Source organism: Nannospalax galili, unplaced genomic scaffold (assembly GCF_000622305.1).
Source record: "Nannospalax galili isolate Female #2095 unplaced genomic scaffold, S.galili_v1.0 scaffold398, whole genome shotgun sequence".
Taxonomy (NCBI): Eukaryota; Metazoa; Chordata; class Mammalia; order Rodentia; family Spalacidae; genus Nannospalax; species Nannospalax galili.
The window spans coordinates 568,666-575,476 of NW_008341813.1; the positions used below are offsets into that span (position 1 = coordinate 568,666).

The 6,811-nt window shown below is 42.9% G+C and overlaps 1 pseudogene; it reads right to left on the minus strand.

Moving 5' to 3' along the window:
* Positions 1–1,991: 1,991 nt before the first annotated feature.
* LOC108491047 lies at positions 1,992–4,412 on the minus strand (annotated as a pseudogene).
* Positions 4,413–6,811: the final 2,399 nt, after the last annotated feature.

A 6,811-nucleotide genomic window follows, 5' to 3' on the forward strand; every position in this document is an offset into this window, starting at 1 on the left:
CTACTAAATCACACTTTGTTCAAAAATGCCACAATTAGAAGGTGGTTGGTTTCTCTTACAACATTCACGCCACTATTGCACCAGTGGGCATCTTGCCAGGTCAGTCATTAGTGTAGCTTGCAGAATTCATGTCTGGGGAAGGCTGGTGATTGCCTTTCTCTGCCAGTAACATGCACAGTACCTTCTAGTAGTATGACAGCTAGCCAGTAGAGATAAAATTGTGAGATCAGTACCAGCTTGACTTTTCCATGTTCATTGTATGAATCATATATGAAGTGTCTTCAGCAATAGGGCCTTTCCATCCCATTCTGGTAGGAAACCAAGTGCAATGGCAGACACTAGTATTTTTGAGGGTCTATAGGAATCTTCTGATCAACAACTCCAAAAGATGGAGTCCATTCCTATGAGCTTTTTACTTGCTAGCCTGTTGTATCTAACAGCCATTAAACATCCATCACAGTGTAACTTCATTTAAACTCTTTTCACATTGTATATGTATATATTTCATGATGTTTCTAAAGTAGCCGAGTTCCATATGACTTTTTCTAAAGGCCTTTAGTGTTAGTTATCTCTCCCCACACTCCCTCCTCTGCTCTGCCCTCCCATTCTCTGCCCCATTTAACCCTTCCTATTCCATTATTCCTCTTTCCTCTTTATAGCCTTTCATTCTATCTCCTCTCCCATCAATTCCTCCCCATGGCCCATTATCAGTTTCCTGACCTCTATAGATTTTCCAAGTGAAACAAAAGATTCAAAACTCACATTTACTTATAAGAGAGAGTATATGACATTTGTCCTTCTGTGTCTGACTACCTCACTCAAGATGATTGATTCCATTTTTCTTAATATCTAAATAATATTCTATTGTATAAATGTATCATATTTTCATTATCCAGTCATCAGTTGATGGACATTTAAGTTGGTTCCACTTCCTCCTATTGTGAATGGAGCAGAAAAAAGTATGAACAGGTACCTCTTTAGTAGAATACAGAATCCTTTGTATATTTGCTTAAGAGTGGTAGAGCTGGATCATGTGGTGTGGGAGACAGGCTTGAGCCTAGGGTGAAAGTCTTATCGACAGCCATATAGCAGGCCCAAGGCAACAGCCCGACTGCTGGAGCCACAGGGAATGCCTTGTGACATTTGCTCCCATTTGCAGATCATGAGACTGATGCCTAGAGCTCGCCACTACCTAATCACCACCCTGGGAATTCCAAATTGCAACACTTAGATATTGCAACAGTCAGGGTCACATGGTTTCCAGGAATCCAGGCTCTGTAATCTGAAACCCAGTATGCTAATGAGGCATCCTACCCGCTATTCTGTGATAGGACATTGTCTGTTATGCTAATAGGATGCTAAGTCTGTTATGCTAATAAGGTATCCTACTTGCAGTGCTGTGATTGGACCACTACCCCTATATAAGCTTGTGCCTTCCTGCAATAAATCAGACCTGTGTCACTGAACCTGGTCTCCTGTGTCTGAATGTGGCGCTGCTGACACAGTTTCCTCACCAGCCCTGGGGTCCGGGACCAGGCAGAAGCAGTGACAAGAGGAGGCAGCACAGGGCAAGCAGAAGAGCTGCCTCAGCACTGGGCAAGCAGAAGAGCAGCCTCAGCCCAGGGCAGGCAGAAGAACAGCCGCACCGAAGGAGCAGCACCCATGAGAACAGAGGAGCAGCCGCCACTGGCGGTGACCGCAATGTGGTAGATCTATTTTTAGCTTTCTGAAGAGCCTTTAGACTGATTTCCATAGTGGCTGTACCAGTTTGCATTCTCACAGTGAATAAGGGTTCCCCTTTCTCCACATCTTTGCCAGCATCTGTCATTGTTTTGGGGGTTTTTGGGGGGGGGTGCTTTTTTCCAGGTGTTTTTTTTTTTTTTTTTGAATCTTAGCCATTCTGACTTGGATAAGAAAATTAAAAGTAATTTTAATTTTAATTTGCATTTCCTTGATGGCTAAAGATGTTGAACAAATTTTTTAAATATTTCTCAACTGTGGGGGCCCTCTGGGCTCAAGCGGACCTGGCCTGCAGACTGCTCTGAAGAAGCCACCCACACTGGGGGATCAGGGGAAGGAGAGTGCGCTGTCCGCCGTTCTGCCAGCCCTAACCCTGAGGACAATCAGACGTGACAGGGAGTCTAGTCAAGCAGGAACTCGTTTATTGCAGGTGTCACAGAGCTTATAAAGACAAAAACTGCAGTTTGGAAATCCCCTCGGAAAGCCCCTCCCCCGAATGCACCCAATCAGCTTAAAGGTCAACCTGCCACATGGGCAGAGTCCCATAGGCATCAACAATGATCACGAGCTGATCATGCATCCCCAGAGACTGGGAAGTGTCCTTCAGCCAATCGGGAGGTTTTCAAAACAAGTCAAGCCTCGCCCTGCTCACTTCCTCTCCACGCCATCTTTGCAGGGTCACTGCAGGCTCCCACACTCAACCATTTGTGTTTCATCATTTGAGAATTCTATGTTTAGTTTCTTGCCCCATTTTTTTTTAATTTTTAATACTTTTTTATGTGTATGCATGTATTACCTACATGTAAGTAAGTGCACCCACGTCATGCAATGCCTGCAGAGGACAGAAGAGGCTGTAGGATCCCCTGGAACTGGAGTTACAGACAGTTGTTAGCTGCCATGTCAGTGCTGGGATTCAAATCTGGGTCTTCTGTAAGAACAACCAGTGTTCTTAACCACTGAGCCATCTCTCCAGCCCCCCTTGCCCCAATTTTTAACTGGGTTCTTGGGGGGGGGTCCTAATTTTTTTTTCAGTTCATTACATATTCTAGATAGTAACCCTCTGTCATATCAGGTAAAGGTTTTTTCTCATTCTGTCCACTTCTTCACTCAAATGACAGTGTTCTTTGCTGTACAGAAATTCACAAGATGGAGCCCATACACTTTACAAATGACCTGAGTTTGAGCTCTAGAACCCTAGCAAAAATGCCAGGTGTGGTGGCATGCACTTGTAATCCCAGCAGTAGGAAGGCAGTGACAGGAGTATCCATGGGATTCAGATTTGAAACGATAGATTTTATTTCAAAGCCCATTTGCTCTCTGTTATAATATCATACAGTGCCTAAACTTGGGAACTTACTGGCAAGTTCTCTTTCCTCCTGTTGGTAGGAGAAAACTTAGAGGGTACTGTAAACCATTTCAAGACTTCCTTATATTAAATACCATGTGAGCCATGCTCTCTGATTTGCATTGTCTTTGCTCCATAGATGATGGTGTTAAGTGTGGGGAGAACTAACATATAAAGATTTTCCAAAAGAATGTACACATGGTGGGAGATATGCTTGCCAAGCAGCAAGTAAGGAAAGAGAAAAATGATGATATGAAGAAGAAAAGAATAACTCCAATGTGAGAACCACAGATAGTGAGAGCCTTGTGCTGGGCATCCTGGGAAGGAAGTTTAAACACAGCATGGAGACTCAAAGTTTAAGAAATACCAGTGAGGGCAGCATCTATCAAAACTGACGCCATTGGCACTGAAAGACCATACCAGATGTCGACAGAAATGTCAGCACAGGCTACACCAATGTGCTCACAGTATGAACGTAGGATTATATTGGCCTGGCAGTATAACAGGAATGGGATAGGGGAAATGGTCCCGATGCTCCATCCCCAGACAGTCTGGGTCGGTTTTCCAATTGCCATCAGAGTTAAGACAGCTGTGTATCTCAGAGGAGTATAAGTAGCCACATATCAGTCAAATGCTGTAACCAGCAGACTTCCTGACTCAGTCACAAAGTCAATATGGATGAGAAACATCTGAGTAACACAGGCATCGAAGGGTATCACCCCAGCATGGAAGCAAAAGATAGCCAGGGCCTTGGGAACAGCGGAGGTACACAGGAGAACATCAGGGTCAGTCAGCATGTATAGGAACACAGGCATGAGCTCATGGAGGGTATGTTCACCCAGGACAAGAATGAGGGCTCATTTCCCAAAACTGCGGTGATGTACATGAGACAGAAGGGGACAGAAAGCCAGGTGTGGGACTGCTCCAATCCTGGAATGCCAAGTAGGATGAACACAGTTGGATGGACGATGGACCAGCTTCTGGTTCCCAACCCCTTACAGTCAGCAACTCTGCCATAGTCTCAGTGGCATGTTCGAAACAAAAAATTCTTACTATATTTTTGTTTTGTTTTGGTGTGTGTGGTGTGTGTGATGAGGGGTGGGATATATGCACATGGGAGTGTGCAAGTGTGTGCATGTGCATGTGGAGGCCAGAGGACGGCACTGGCCGTCTTCCTCTATCATTCTCTTCTCTGCATTATCTTTTGAAACAGGGTGTCTCAGTGAACCTGAAGCTTGCTGCTTCGGCTAGGCTGGCTGGCCAGCAAACTCCCAGGATCCACCTGTCTCCTCCACCCCTCATTAGGGTTACAGGCACTGGCATCCATGCCCAAATTTTAAGTAGATTTCTTTATCAAGCCCAAACTTTTCAAAAGCAGAAAAGTCCTCCACAGCCCCACACTACAGCCCCACACCACAGCCCCACACCACAGCCCCACACCACAGCCCCACACCACAGCCCCACACCACTCCTTAGTTGTAGACAAATTAACAGAGCAGATTTAGATTGCTCACTGTTTTCTATGCAAATTTGAATTTTTACAATTGTCATGATTTTTCTCAAGCTTTTACTTAACCTATAATAAAATTTTTCTACCTTAAAAGTCTTCCAATTCACACCCTAAATAGTAATCGTGTGGGAAGCCCTCTTCACTTCAAATCCTAGGCCTCTAACTTTTTGTTATTTATACAAACCCAAGGTTTTTTTCATATCAGAATTTTGGCCTGATCTGTAATGTTGAATTATTTTAATCAGAATTAAAGCAATACTTCCTATAACCTGCCAGCATAGTGCCTAGCAGAGAAACACAAAATCAGCGTTACTGTTGTTATTCAATGAATCAGTACAACTTAACAGACATCTAAGCAACTAATAAAAATACAATTGGAATTTAGCATTTCAGTATAGTGGGAGAAAACATCTATTCAATTAATGTTATTTTTTAAAAGAATGAAAATTGGTATAAACACATAAAGAAAAAAATTAATAAAAATTTTAAACATGTAAAGAATCAAAACAGGTTTCTTGCACTATACTAAAACCAGACAATATGCATATGAATAGATGCTCAATCATATAAAATTTAAAGACATGAAAATCAGAATCATATTAAAATATAGTTCTGTCTGACTGAAAAACATAAAGAAAACAACTGCCAATGTTGGTAACAGATAACTTATTACAGCCAGTTTGGAAAGGAATTTGACATAGCTTTTCAGAGTGTTCATTTTGTAAGTATTTTGGTTCAATGACTTCACTTCTGACACCTACTTTGTGAAATCACAACAAGAGAACAGATAGAGCTACTTTACTGCAGCATCAAATTAAATTGTAACTTTGTATCCACCCTAGGGCAATAAGTTATGGTACCTATATTACAATGAAATATTTTGTTATGGTACCTATATTACAATGGAATATTTTGTTGCCATTTTAAAAAGTATTGGAAAGGCTGAGTGTGGTGACACAGGCTGTGAGTTCAAGGTCAATCTGGTCTACATAGTGAGCCCTAGGCCATCTGGAACTTACAGGGAGACCCTGTTGAAGAAGAGGAGGAGAAAGAAGAGAAGGAGGAGGAGGAGGGGGAGGGAGAGGGGGAGGAAGAGGAAGGGGAGGACAAGGACGAGGAGGACAAGGGGGAGGAGGAGGTGGTTTTGGAGCTGGAGAGAAGGCACTGTCAGTAATGTGCTTGCCACACAAGCATGAGCACCTGAGTGAGTTATGTGAGTTTGGTCCCCAGCACCCACATAAAAAGCTAGGTTGGGTAGTATGTGCTTCTAATCCCAGTGCTGTAGAGGCAGGAGAATTCTTGGGGCTTCCTGACTAGCCAGCCAAGCCTTACAGCAAGCCCCAGGTCTCAGTGAGAGACCCTGTCTCACAAAATAAGGTGGAACTCCTGAGGAACAACAACTGACATTGACCTCAAGTTTCTATACACATGGGCACGCACATGCACAAACACACTGTTCACCTCTACACCTACTAACATGCATACAAATACACAAACACAAAAAGAAGCATCAGCTACAGCATGTAACTAAGTAAATAAACAGCTAACTGAAGATTCAGGTGCATAACCTGATTTCTGTCTGTGTACCACAGTAGTTCACAAATGAGCAACAGAAAATCCAAATCCATTTTGGCTTGAGCACAAAGGATTGTCTTTACTTCTGTAACGCATAAAAATGTTAGGGCTGGAGAGATAGCGTGTGTGAAAGTTCTTGCTATTCAAGCATGAGAAACAGTTCAAAGGCCCAGCATCCACATAAAAAAGCCAGGCACACTCAAGCATGTTAATAACTCCAGCACTGTGGGGATTGGAGACAAGGAGATCACTGGGGCTTGCTGGCCACCAGCCTAGTTCCAGGTTCAATAAGAGATAGTCCCAAAGGAATAAGACAGAAAGTGATAGAACAAGACACCCAGTGTCCTCCTCTGACCTCCACACAGGGTCACACACACACACACACACACACACACACACACACACACAAAGTCTCAGGTTTATGTAAGAATTCATGACATCATCAGGGGTGTCATTTCTTGACCTAAGCCTTCATGTACTGAATCTCCTAAGGGGAGAAGAGTGTGGTTTAAAAAAAAAAAAAAAAAACCTCATCAACTATGCTGGACACAAAATGTTAAAAAAATAAAAATGAACAAATCAAAGCATTGAAATTTTGATAGTATCTGACAGCACAATACTGAGCCAAATTTGAAGCTTCA